Here is a 14,053-nt window from a genome sequence, read left to right as displayed (position 1 = left end):
GCTCCCAACCTCAGTTTCCCTTTTGTTGAGAAATCTCTTCGTTCATTTCTTTGTTACTACCCCTATTCTAGTAATACAAAGCTAAATGCAAATCGGCGAAGTATTCCTTTAAATAATAACTTATCATATCCTGTACATTAACGTCCAGTGTGATGTGGCGTGCAAAATAGTATCTTGATAACGTGTCAAAGCCTTTTTGCCTTTTCTCGTAAAAAACATAACACATGCAAAGGACATGGACAGTGTCTGTTTATATGCATGAGTTTAAGACTGCAGCTCTGCAGTGCATCTGGCTCACATTAATTATTTGTGCGAGGCAAGTGTATGCCAAACTGCATGTGTTTGTGACTACACGTTCGTCTGCGTGTGTGATCTCTCATCATGCAACCATCTGGCTGTAGTCTGAAACACTTAGCTATCACACTGTCGGCCCTGCCAGGTGTCAGGGTACCTGGGCCGCCCAGGTGGTGGAAGTGTCTTGCCAAAACTTTGGCTTACCTCTATCTGTAACACTTAAAGCAACATTTCACTTCATGATGAAGGTTTACACTTTCTGTTACATTAACCTTGATGTGACTGAACAAACAGCTTAGCAAGATGTGCCAAGTATTTAAAAAAAAAAAAAAAAAAAAATGTTGATATCTGACTTACAAACTTATGCTACGTTCTCTTATAACACTATATTTTATATCAAGCCATATGATTTCAGGTCACCGGGACACTCTGATCCATCTTCCATCTTTTACCAGTGCTGAAAAATATCATTTCATTCATCCTTTGTGTGGGTTTGACAGAGTCATTGTCTGAAAATAACACTGTTGCTTTGATACACTTTCGTTACCCGCACATTGGATATAAGACTTGTTGGACAAGGTTAAAGAAATTGCATGTATTTTACCTCATACATGTACTGAAGCCTTCTTATCGCCGTTCAGTTTTTTGGTACTTCCTGTACAGACTGTGGTTTATGAGTTGAAACATCGCACAGAAAGCCCTGGTGGGATTTGGCCTATAAGGTTAATGAGGTTGCATGTGCATGTGTGGAATGTATATGACAGAGAGGGAAGAATCATATAAAGTGAGAAAGACAGAGCCTACAGTCGGTGGTCTGTGACATTATAGTCGCGGTTCACTGTTTCATTTGTGCTGGGATCATCCGTGCTTCAAAAATACTAATGGGAAATGATATAAAGTCAAGTCACGATGAAGAGCTTTTGAATTAAATTACTCACCGAAGAGGACATACTATGCATTACGTGTTCTACAAGCGGCATGGGTTTTTTTTGTTTGGTTTTTTTTAAACGCGTGGTCTCGTGAGAGCGATGAAGCTCATCTCAGAGCAGCAGTTTCTCATGGTGAGGCCAGTGATTGATGCAGTATTACAGCGGTGGCACCTCTCTCGCAATTGTCTATTCAAGCTCCGAGGTATGTGGTTAAAAAAACATGCAGGTGCCCTGCAGTGCAGTGAATGTGCTCTCCATCTCTTTGTCTCTCACTCTCGCTCTCTCACTCCCTCCCTTCAGATGTATGTAGGTGTTAGGACTACAGTCTGTGTGTCAAGGTAACTGAACCCGACAGGTGATTCTCCTCATTATTCAAATAGATTCTCACCAGTGTGTGAGAGAGAGTAGAAGAAGAAACAGCTTCATGTGTCATTGTGTGCATACCTTACTTGGAGTCCATGCATACAGTCCTCCCCACCCTGGGCATTGACGGTTACATTACACTGACATTTACAATGAAATATCACCCTCTTATCATCAGTACACCATCACATTTTTTCCCATAAGCCGGACCTATTGATCTAGATATCACATCCATCGTCCTTAGTGCCAAAGCGGCGGACCTCACACACGCCAGCATCCAAACAACAAGAGATAAATGAATGTCCATTAAGGAGGTTAGCCGGGCCTGTTTGAGGATCTAACCTGGCTAAATTGCATTCTAATAGATGTCCTTCATATTGTAATCATTTTGTCCTGGTAATGGCCTCTGAGGGCTGGATAGGCGGGCATTACGACAGCTGGGATTTGAGGTGAAATAAGTATAATTAGGATCAATCAGCATCCTGATGTGCATGTGTGAGAGAGCGAGAACCCACGTGACCTTCAGTGAGGAGGTGGTAGAACAAGATTATGAGAACCCTCATTATTATTGATAACGCTGTAGGAGGTTGCAGCACATACAGTATGTTTGAGCTCACAGTGATGCACATCCACACACGTGTTTTCATTCACGCCAGTAAGTAAAAGTGTTTGGATACAGATGGTTTCATGTGATCATCGCTCATCTTCAGAACAGAACCAGTTTCTGCTTGCATTCTCCTCAGCTAAAGGAGGACTCACGTGTACATAGCGGAAGTGACGACATTGCATCGCTTTGCTCCAGCTGCAGCAAACGTTGAAAAATGGTCACCTCCCAACACCGGTCCTCAGCCAATTATATCATGTTTATTCTGCACTGTGCAAAAGGAGCTCTCGGACAAAACCGCTCTTCTTGCCAACAAAGTGCACCCAACATCAGTATACATTGTAGCAGCCGCGGTCAAAATGATGGTCTCTTGAACTGATTTGAACTGGTTTCACAACCTTTATTGCAACCTTATTTGTGAACACACCATAAGAGCAATTAAAACTCTTATCAGCATGTTATTATTGCAACTTTTAACCCTTTTTCCATGTTTAATTAAATATTACCATAACTTCTTCCCTTAAAACATTAACCTTATAAATTAACTGTTTAAATTTCACAAATCCTTTAAAATATCCCTTTTAACTAAATCACATAAAAATTATCATTGAAATAAATGTGCTAAACATGACTTACATTAAATACAACAGTGCCATCTAGTGGACGAAAAAGTTATCATTTACAAATAGAATAAACTCCGTGAAAAGTATATTAACACACAATAAACTCACTTAACTCAATACACTCTACAAACCTTGTTCCCTCATTGACCGGGTGCTGATGAACCTTAAGCTAAATAAAACAAACAAACTACTCCTGACCGAACAAGTGCTTTTCTCCGTAATCGTCTGAATAGTCGTTTCATCCGCTTTACGTTACTTATTTCCGGTTTCCACATTAGCATATTTCAAATTAAAAGCATGAGAACTATTATTTCAAAATAAAATGACACATTGACAACAAGGTCATTTACATACATCACCTTCTCATCAATATAGCGACATTATCAACCCTTAGCTACAACGTCTCCAGCTCTAACCGTCGGGTAAAGCAATATACTGTGTGTTTACTTGTAATTATTTACTGGCCCTAACCTCAAAATCAAGTTAGCGATCCAAGCACATGTTCAATAATTTGTTGATCTCTCTGTGATTTACTGACCAATATGGCATTGCCGTCATTAGCAACTGCATGATGCTTTTGTGTTTACACAGCCATATTGGATACACATATAGTGTTATCCGTCTCTTCTGACTTGATGGTGCTCTTTTATCTGCCGGCAACAAAACCATTTTTGTGAATTTCTCACCGCAAGCGACTCAGTAACTCCAAAGACCAGCTGCTTCTCCAGCACCAGTGCTGCCTGATGCATTCATGGTTTTACAGCTTGTGTTGTATATTTTTTAGTGGTCTTCCTCAATGAAAGATACACACAGGCGGCGTGCGCCTACTCCGCACCTCTCTGAGAAATATGATAGTCTGTAAATGTGCCACCACTGCGATTACATGAGTGATAACGCAATGCAAACAATCAGGGGAGATAATGGATATTTGCAGTGTGCATAAAGAGCGGGCACACACGCTGAACAAGTGTGGCATCATCTGTGGTTTATAAGCCTTGTTCAAACGGAGGGTAAGCAGGTTGGAGTAAATGGACAGTGAGCATGTCCTTTGTACAGGACTCCAGAAAGTTTCATGCAGAGCGGAGTCAGCGAAGGCTCAAACTCCACTCCACACCTCCTACCAGCACGGCAGACTGTGGAACCACAAGGCCACTAACTGAGCTAGAGCCCTAGAGGTGTCAATGGTTTCTGTAAAAGATTGACAGTGCGAGTATGTGCGTGAGAGAAAATTGCACTTTTTCATCGGTATACACAATAACAATAGGGTGAAAATAGAGATAGAGAGGTAGGATTACAGAAATGAGGAGATGCCACTATGCTCTCGCTTCATTTTTTTTTACTGTTCTCATATGGCAAAGAAACACACACTCCACAGTAAAAGGAGGCCAATTTAACACTTCTACACAGTGTGTCTTTGACTATCAACACAAATTGTCTTATTTCTTTTAACAGCTGGGTTGTTTTACAAGACAAGCGTGTGGGATTCAGAGGTATCTCGGGGTGAAGTTGCTTATTGCAATCAGTGAAATACTCATGGAGTTTATGGAAGAATCATCAACGACTCATTCAAAGTTTACAAGAGCATGCAGTTCGTAATTCTTGACGCGATAGTAAATGATTGATCCCTTAAAGTCTACACAATCACACACTTCTGCACTAAAATCCAGTGCAGAGCAGGACAGAGCCATGATATTTGAACCTTTGCAGTAGCATCCATGAATGGCTTGGAAAGAGTGTACATTTTCTTTACTTTCCCTTCCTCACATATTCTTTGCGGTCTTGCTGCAAACAAATGTAATTGTTAATGATGACTCTTGGCCACAGATGTAATGCTAGGTTACTGTGTCAGTAATAGCTGTACTCATTTGGTTATTGTTGCAGTTGGAGACAGTTTAATGAAGGGTCAAGTGGCAAAACTAAAACAGCTTAGTATTTTTGAGATGAAAATAAATAGTTTGAGATTAAAGAGTCATTGAATGATAACAATAAATATGTATTGGCAGCATATTATACTGTTGAGATACTGGTCGACCTGTCACACCATTGATGTCAGTTCATGCGCATATGTCACAACGACATAAACAAAAAAAACCACAATACACTGACGTGAATGATTACTCAGCATGATCTCAAGCCACTCCACAGGCTTTGAGAATATGTTTCATCCATGATTAATGCACTTTCTGCATTGTTGCATATCATACATTTTAAATATTACAACAGTTGACGTGGCAGCTGGAAATTCATTTCCATGATTACAGAACAAGTAGCTGGGCTGCTATTGAAGTAAACCAGAGGCTTGTGTTGAATTCAGTTTGAAGACATTATCAAAGGGTTATTATTCATTTATTATGCCTTTTAGTATAGAGGAAAGGAGGGCAGGAAACCTTGTGTAAGAAACCCAGGGTGCTGGAGGCACCATTGTATTTGATTTTAGGGATATATTTGAAGAATTTCTTAGGTTTACCATTATTTTTTTATTTCATTCATTTATTTATTTTTAAGAATGAACAAACATATGTTTTTTGGCTCATGAATATTTGGGTGCATGTCCTCTAACTCTAGCTCTGTGTCCTTCACAGTCTCTTTGAGACTGAAACAACAGTCTCATAATTTTTTTTCCTTTCTTTTTTTGAAGATTAACTTGACAATGGGTTGGTCAACCAGAAACGACCAAAGACATTCAAGACATCACAGATTTGTTTTAAATAGTGGTCAGTTTCTTAGCGGTCTTTGCAACTTCTTTTATTCTTCACAGAGCAAGTGAAGGTCATTTATACTTTTTTCACTTCTCCCCCCCAGTCCTGCCTCAGTCAAAAGTTGCTCTTGTGCCTCAAGCCTTTTCCCACTGACTCAGCTAGGATGTTGCATTTTGTTGCAAGTACTTTTAATGTTAAAACTTTCTCTGATGCCCAGATTTAGTGTGAGGAGACCTCTTGGGTTGATGTAAGTCAGAAATCAGGTTTACACCCTAAGGCAGGACCTCACCAACTGAACCGCTGTCTAGACCCAACACTAAAGGCACTTTATCACGCCTGCCAGACTCTGTGTGTGGAATTTAGATATGCCAAATCACTCTAATCTTGTGCGCATACACTACTTTGCTTTGGTGCTGTTGTTTTTCATCGCGCTAATACCCAATGATACACAAGCTTGCATGAGTCAAATCTATTTAGTGCTTTGATTATTTCCCCCTGTCACTTTAATCTTTGCATTGTGAATTGTATTAGGTTATTTTTGTTGTGTATTTTCTTCCTGTGTCCCATTGCAAAATCAGTATTTAGATTGGCTTCATGTAACAAGCAGGCACAATCATCATCACTCACAGCAGCAGGCTGTTGGGAGAAAGAGCAATGGGAGGAATATAATATCATCTGATGGTCTGTAGTGTACAACAAATGCAAATAGACTTTTTTCCCTTCCCCAAATGTAGTGTAACACACACACAAATATACGCTATACAAAGATGTTCCGTCTTTGAATATTTCATATTATATTGCCCACTGTAAGACCATCACTATTATTATTCTGTGTTGCAGTTTGAGCCATTAGCATGTAATGGTAATATAAAAATGAACTAAAGTTTGGCTTCCTCACACTAACATAAACCTTAGTTCAGTTAAAATGTATATATACATACATTAAACCCGCTGATATAAGAATTGCAGAAGTGCTGGACTGTTTTACATTTGGTTAAGAGGCACTCTTTGCAATTTTCCTCTCCACTCTGCATAATCCTCCAGCTCTCTTTTCCGCTTGACAGGAGCTCAAAACCCTGGACAGCTCCCCAGCATTAGAAGAGTGCTGGAACATGCAAAATTTCAGGTGCTGTCCAAGGTTCTGAACCCTGGTCTAAGCAGAGGCTTCGCCCTGAATCCCAGCAGAACGCAGACAACGGTGCTGTCCAAGGTTCTGAACTCTGGACCAGGCAGACGCTTTGCCCTGAATCCCAGCTGAACAGAAACCAGGGGTGCTGTATAATGTACTGAACCCTGGACCACACAGAAACTTTGCCATGAGCCCCAGCTGATTCATTCCAGTGTGTACCACATTAATACTTGTAGGCTTGTTATATTATTTTAATAGACATGAATGGGACAGAATGTGCAGGTTTTTTTTTTTTGTTTTGTTTTTTAAATGCAGTATGTGCAAATGTATGTATGTGCTGCATACATATGTACCACATTTTTTTTAGGGCTGGGCAATACTCCAATAACAATATAAATCACAATATACATGTTTTCATAATGCTTCATAATTGCATAATTTGATGATTTACCTCAGATGTAAAATATTTCGGTTAAACAAGTATGGTTTTCTACGGACGAGGATTAGCCTGACTTTTTTTCAATTCTGACTTGGGTTAGGACTTGGGACTACATTTGACCCTAATCCTCTCCTTTTCTGGTTTAAAGCCACAAGTAGCCGCTTTTTTCCATTCAGCGACACAGTGGGTGCTGTCCACGGTTCTGGACGCCCGATGCAACGTCCAAAACAAGTCACAAACCGCACGTTCGCTGTTCTTTTTCCACTCGTGTGTTTTTGTTCCGTGCCAATCACAGCGCACAGCCATAGCGCAATTCTAGCATCATCTAGGAATAAGAAATAGCCTTAAACGTTTCCATAATTCGTGTTAAGGGTTATTCTATTATTTTCCCTCTAAACAGAATGACCAGCCTCTACACCCCCCCACTGTTCAGAGCACCGTGAAGAAGGCGGGCCGGAGCGTCAGTGTGGGTGAAATCCTCGGGCCCATCATCATCCTCCTCATCATCAGTTGCGCTGAGTGAGCTGAGCAGAGAGATGCGCGTTCACTGAGCAGGAGGAAGCAGGACCGGCTGCTTTTTCCCTCCACCGCTCCACACTTATAATCACCTCCCCATCATCACCAGCATCAGCATCAGCATCAGCATCTCCCCCGCCCCGGACAGACTGCAGTGTGAAACGCTCCGGTTTCTGGATGGATTTTTTTTGCTTTGGATTATTGTAGTTTTGATACGGCGCACTTCTAAACAGGCTGCACTCGTCTGTAACGTCTGCAAGAAAAGGTAAGGAGCAAACTAAAACTGTGCCATTCGTGTGGGGTTTTTTTGTCTTTCAACCGCCCTGAATGCTTTTGTGTAAATGTCTTTAGAATCATGTGGTCATTCAGTCTTTTGTTTATTTATTTATCTATTTATTTAATGTGAATTTGACGGGTCGTGGCGGAGTTTGGGTTGCGATGAGGCGGATTTATAAGCGCAATATGAATGGTTACTTTAAAAGCGCCCGCAGTCTGACCGCGGAGATGAGGGTGGTTAGTGGTTAAAGCAGACCTTCAAAAAAAAAAAACCTCCACATTTACTTGTTAAAAGTGAATTTTTGACTCAAGTAATTTGTGGTGAATGAGCGATGCGCGTCGAGACGGAAAGTTTCCCATCAGTGAACAGCGTCTCTCGATATAAGGAGACTTTTACCTAAAGTCGTTCCGGCTGCGAAACTGCCACAACTGCTCTCGTTTATAGAAGCTGTTTATTTGTAGTATTACTGTGTTCAGACTGGTGATATTGAGAGAAAGGAAGGAAAAGGCTTCTAAAAAAAATAAATAAAATAATAATAAACCTTCGAGCGGCAGTCAGAGTGCCACCGTGCGAGAAGTAGAGGGACAGCTGAGGAGAGAGAGAGAGAGAGAGAGCAGGTGAAAAAAATGGTGCCTGTTTTATTCATTGGTGCAGGTCAGGGCTGGGTTTTCTAATCAGTATGAAACGTTTTATGTTCAGCAGAAGATTCACATTAAAGCTGTAGTGCGTAACTTTTAACTTTCTCTCTCAGGAAAGCAGTCTTTTGTTTTTCATGTCTGTGGAGACATCCCCGCTCTGCACTTTACATCACGACTGATGGAGGCAGGGTGGAAGCACGGTAGCTATGAGTGCTAGTAAAGCCAGACTATGGCCGAAAAGGCACAAATCTACATTGATATAAAATAAAAGTTCCTCACTGGAGCTGTAACAGCTTTCACAATGAGAGGCCAATTGTTGCTATTGTCATTTTTATGAAAGTCAACTGTGTTTGTGTCTCACAGTCTCCTCATGAACATATTTTGGGCTTTTTTTCCCTCTTAGGAATTCTGTCATTTTGGTGTAAGCAATTAAACAGTTGGTTAAGTATCTGTTTGTTATAATTACCTGCAGTTTTGCAGCAATGTTAACTGACTGACACACACTTAATGGTTTGCCTCTCAGACAGGCAGTGGCGTGCACCGACATTTCATGGGCCAGGGGCTCAGGTAAAACAAAAAAGGGCACCCTCTAATTATCAATAACTGAATAAAAATTTGCCGTAGCAAAATGTGTATTTACTCACATAGCTATTTATTTTAATAAAAATACACTCAACAAGCTTCAACAAAAATGCAATTAGTAACTTGCGAATTAAATAATTAAAAATTAACCTTGTTCATGTTGGACACAGTTCATTTCTTGAACTTCTCATTCTTGTAATAAGATAGAGTAGTTAATATTTTTATGTGCTACCACTCCATCACTTTTTACATCTATTTCACAGAGAATATTGAACTGAACCTTGACTCAAAAATATATCACAAATCAAATTTCAATTACAATAGCTGTCAAAAAAAATCCATCTTTTCCTACTGCTTTTTATCTTCCATGCGAGGGTCGCGGGAGGCACTGGTGCCAATCCCAGTGCCTTTTGCCCTATGTCAGAAAAACTATTAGATATTTTTCCTCAAATCATTCAGGCCTACTCCTGACCATGTTTGTCCATTATGTATTAAAGCTCCAGTGTGTAACCTCTGTCACCACCACACCGCTAGTGGACTCGGAGCACATGGAAGTAGTAGAACAGTGAATTTTCTAAGGATTGGAACAGTGACATCAGACTATCCCCACTCCTCGGGTGAGGCTGCATAGCTTTATTAAAAGGACGACTCTACATCCCATGTCACGTCCGTTTTCTGCCACCTCGCCTTACCAACATAGCTAATTTGCTTCCGCTGTCCCTCTGTGTGCAATGCAGTAATTTTGCTGGGTGAAACAAAAACAAAACACAGCTATACTAAATAACTCTGACCGTTGTGTGCCGCTGATGGACTTAATCATTATTGTGTAACAATGGTTTGACTATAACGGACATTCTTTCATAGTTATATAAAATACACACTACAGCTTTAATTGTAATGAACATGTGCCATTTTGCCGTTAAACCATGAGCTGTTTTTCTAATCAAAAACAGGATTGTTTGGTTATAACATCTGGAATTTTGCACAGATGTTCACTGAGTGATGTTTCCATTCACTCTCAGTCAGTACAAGCCAGTTCCGTTAAGGATAAACCCACTTGTGCTGCCATGATCAAATCGTCTCCCAGCAAATCCACTCTCTGGTGACCCCTGTGTCCCACCTGGTGGCTGCTGGGTCACACTTTGTCCAGCCAGGGGGCCTGCACATCTGCACACACATACGCTCCACACAGAGTAGGTTACTCCACCTGTCTGCGGTGAATGATGTTGGATTAGATCGTTGCTCCAGGCGGAAGCTTGTGACAGACAGGGAGAGCAGTGGAGGGACACGGGGGGTCTCCAGTGCATGATGGGGCTGTAGGCTGTTTGACTAAACATGTCAATAAATCTGCAGCGCACAAGCTGGATGCGCCGCTGCATCATTTATGGTCAGTCAGTGTCGGTATACCGTGCAGGTCATCTCGTATCCTGCTCTCATTTATAATTCAACATGGATATATGTTGGAAAATAATGTATGTGTTGAGTCTAGTATAGTTATCGTAACTCTGTCAAGAACATGACAGTTAGGGTTGGGTCGAGTTCAAGGTAGCTTTTTCAAAATGTTATAGTCCACATACTGTGGCATATTATAGCGCTTAAATTCATTAAATTAGTGTTGATACAATACACTTTTAATTGAATAAGAAATGAAATTAACTGTCTTACTCAAGTGACAGTAGAATTTAAGATAAAATAAAAACATCTTTCCTCCCTCCTTTGCCACAGAGCTTAACCTGTAGTTTGTTTTTACATTTATGAATAAAATGTCTTATTGATTTCAACCCTAACCCAAGTGTCAAACTTAATTAAAATGAACACAATTTTAATCTAGCTGTAATTAACATTATAAATAGTGGGTGCAGCAAATTGTCTTCACATTGATGAAGATATGAAGGTCAAAAATCCTGCAATGTAAGAAAATATATGTTCTACAGTCTGGAAGGTCAACGGTAAATCAGAACCAAAGAAGCCTCTTGGATAATTAACACCTGAATTATCTTTAACAAAAAACAAAAAACAGAGCAGCTACATCTTCGCTCATGAAGAAAAGTCAAGTTAGCATCACCCTTGAATTCCTGACATGTGTTGGCCTCTGTAATGCTAGTCAACCTCACCAAAATAACTTCTTAATTTGTGTTTTTGTTGCCTTCAGGTGTGAGGGACTGCTAAGTATACAACTCGCTGAAGGGCATCTTTCATAACAAGGCCGTAAGGGAAAGTGTCAGTAAAATATCCGGTGTGAAATTGGACATGTCACCACATTAGCCTCATTTAGCTTAGTTTAGGGCTTGGCTAGCAGGTGGACAGTTTTTGACATTAAATGAGGTATTGGACGGTCTGGACACTTGACGAGGCCTTTCAGTTCATGTTAATGTCAACTAATTGAATAACAACCTGCCTCATTTACGATGTTAGACGTGAGTCACATTGTAAAAAAGCCATTTATCACACGAGAGCAGCCGTTGCCAAACTGAAGAATCCCAACACACTTACTATTATTATCATTATCATTTGAAATTTCAATCAGGCCCCTGCACCAGTCCATAATAATCCATTCACATGAATGTAACAATTAAACTTCAGTCATGAATATTGAATGATGATTTGAAGATTAACTGCAAAACAGATTATTAAAGCTGTCTCTCTCATGTCCCACCTTCAGTACCTACTCGGCCCATCAGGGGCCACGGCTCAGCACATACTTTGTGAATTGCTGCAATAGAGAAAACTCTCTATTAATTAAGGATAGAAATGTGGAGGACAGGAGCATTTTGGTGTTATTGATCAATAAATCCTCTCTTAACCTCAATTTACAGCCTTGGGAAAATCTTTGGACAATCATGGGGCAGTTCAGAGGGAGAGGGAGGGGAGGGGAGGATACTCCTATTGGCTATTCTTCTAAGCAACTGTGCATACAAGTCCCTTTGGTGGAAATTCTAGAATCAGTAATGATTGCCTACAGGGCAAAGGAATTAAAAAAGGGAAGAGTCTAAAAGGAGTAAAAATGCAGTCAAATTTGTTTCAATATTAGTACGAGTGTTTCAGAAATCTGATGAGAGGAGCTCAGGAAAGCTGCGATCCCACCATGTTCGTAATAGTAGTGGTTTTTATGATACTATTTCATACTCAGCACTGCATTTTTAATACCCAATACACAAGGGAGACAGAGAATAACATACGATTAAATACTTGTATGTACTGTATGGTTGTAATTTAATTTTCTGTGCTTCTGGTAACTTGGCGCCATATTTTCCCTTGTGATCAAATAGAGTTGTTTTAGTTTAGTTTAGTTAGTACACTGTTGGTACTGATGCTAAGTTTAAGCATCGATTACTGTCTGAGTATCCATTTTCTTTGACAGCTGTACCTGGACAAAACCTCACCGAACTAGTTTTTCCTCCTGATTCTGCTCACACAAGCTCTTACCATTGTTAGTACAGTGTGTAACTCACAGGGACACCTGATGCCGCAGTTGGGCAACGCACACAATAAGTCATGTTAATTGAATAGAGGCCAAGCCCACTTTTCATGGGAGGCTGGGATCTCCGGTTTCATGGGCTTATGAAGCTTTGCTTATTGAAGGGACACACACACAGCTCATAGCACATCATCTGTGTCACCGGTGGCTTGGATTGACACAGCTGTGTTCAGGGACTCTTTCAGTGCACACAGCAGCACCTTTTCTCTCCTGTCTCACTGAGTCACTTTTAAGATAAAGACAATGATTGAAGGAGGCAGTGTTGTCAGAAAGACACACACACACTTGCTCACTCAAGCGCAGGGGCACACATGCGTGCACACACACAGTGCATTAGCACAGGTATCACTTACTAGAATTCAATAGCTCGCCTGCTGCACCAAGATTAACTATTCAGAGCAGGTGGTTAAAGGGCCTATTGTGTTGCATGGTTCTGTGCTGCTGTCATGATCGGACAGTGCGTTTGTCTGGTGGGCAGCCCACTGCCAAAGCAATTGCAAGGGCAAAGGGCTCGAAGGATTCACACACACACACACACACACACACGGTTTTTTATTTGTCATTTTTATTTCTGCAGAGCAAAGTTCTACAGAACAGAGTAAACACAGGTGTAACGACCGAGGGCTTGAGCTCATTAAAGCTACAGTGTGTGACCTTTAGTGATTTTCCTTGTTGTTGATGTTGAAAACGGACTCTGTCAAGCAATAATATCAGACCATGACTGAGGGAACATTTGTGTGTATGCAGCGGCAGCACAGGGGCGGGTTTATCCAGAAGCATTTATCCAATCAAGCGATTCAACAACTGAGTTTGTTGAGCATGAAATTAGCTTTTAGCGGGGGCTTCTTTGTGTTTTCAGCCCTACTCTAACCCAGGGGTGTCAAACAATCCGGCCCTCAGGATGAATTTGTGAACATTTGACATCATGATTAGATTTTAATCCTATGTAATACTATGTGACTAAATGTTTTGTCCCTTTATAAATCCACTGTGCGCATACATGTGCAAATGGTAAATGTAGGCATAAAGTGACACCCTCTGCCCTTAGACCCTCACTTTGAGTGAGGAAAAACTCCACAAACACCCGTAGAGAAACCTCAGGAAGAGCCATCTTTTTTGTAAAAAGAAATACTTCATTATATGTAAAACATTTGGAGTTCTTGTTGTTAATAAGCTATTATTAACAATTGCATTTGCAGCCACCACTCTTTACTATAGCACAATGTTGCTGTTGCCTCGGTCTGTCTTAGCATAAAGTGATCGCTTCCTGTGTACAGTGTGGGATTGTCACCAGGACACACAAGATGTTAACACCACTATACTGAGAGACGCAGAGAAGGATAGGCTTAATCATCACTCATTTCATTGGGTGTGAATCTAATGGACAATAATATTGCACCACCATAGGTCTTTTTAAATAGATATTTATGATTGCAATACTAAAAAGACGTGCAAACATTGATAATGAGTCATATTTACAAG

The 14,053-nt window shown here is 40.6% G+C and overlaps 1 protein-coding gene across 11 annotated transcripts in view; it reads left to right on the top strand.

Annotated features, from left to right (window-relative positions):
• Positions 1–7,609: 7,609 nt before the first annotated feature.
• LOC122784154 (neurexin-3b) overlaps positions 7,610–14,053 on the top strand; it is a 279,349-nt gene continuing 272,905 nt past the window's right edge. For all 11 annotated transcript variants that reach the window (XR_006362148.1, XR_006362147.1, XM_044049273.1 and 8 more), the window contains exon 1: positions 7,610–7,861. The gene's annotated coding sequence lies outside the window, so the exon portion shown is untranslated. The remainder of the gene's footprint in view (positions 7,862–14,053) is intronic.

Source organism: Solea senegalensis, linkage group LG17, assembly GCF_019176455.1.
Source record: "Solea senegalensis isolate Sse05_10M linkage group LG17, IFAPA_SoseM_1, whole genome shotgun sequence".
NCBI lineage: Eukaryota > Metazoa > Chordata > Actinopteri > Pleuronectiformes > Soleidae > Solea > Solea senegalensis.
Note: the sequence above shows the minus strand (reverse complement) of the source record. Positions and strands in the feature narration are given on the sequence as shown.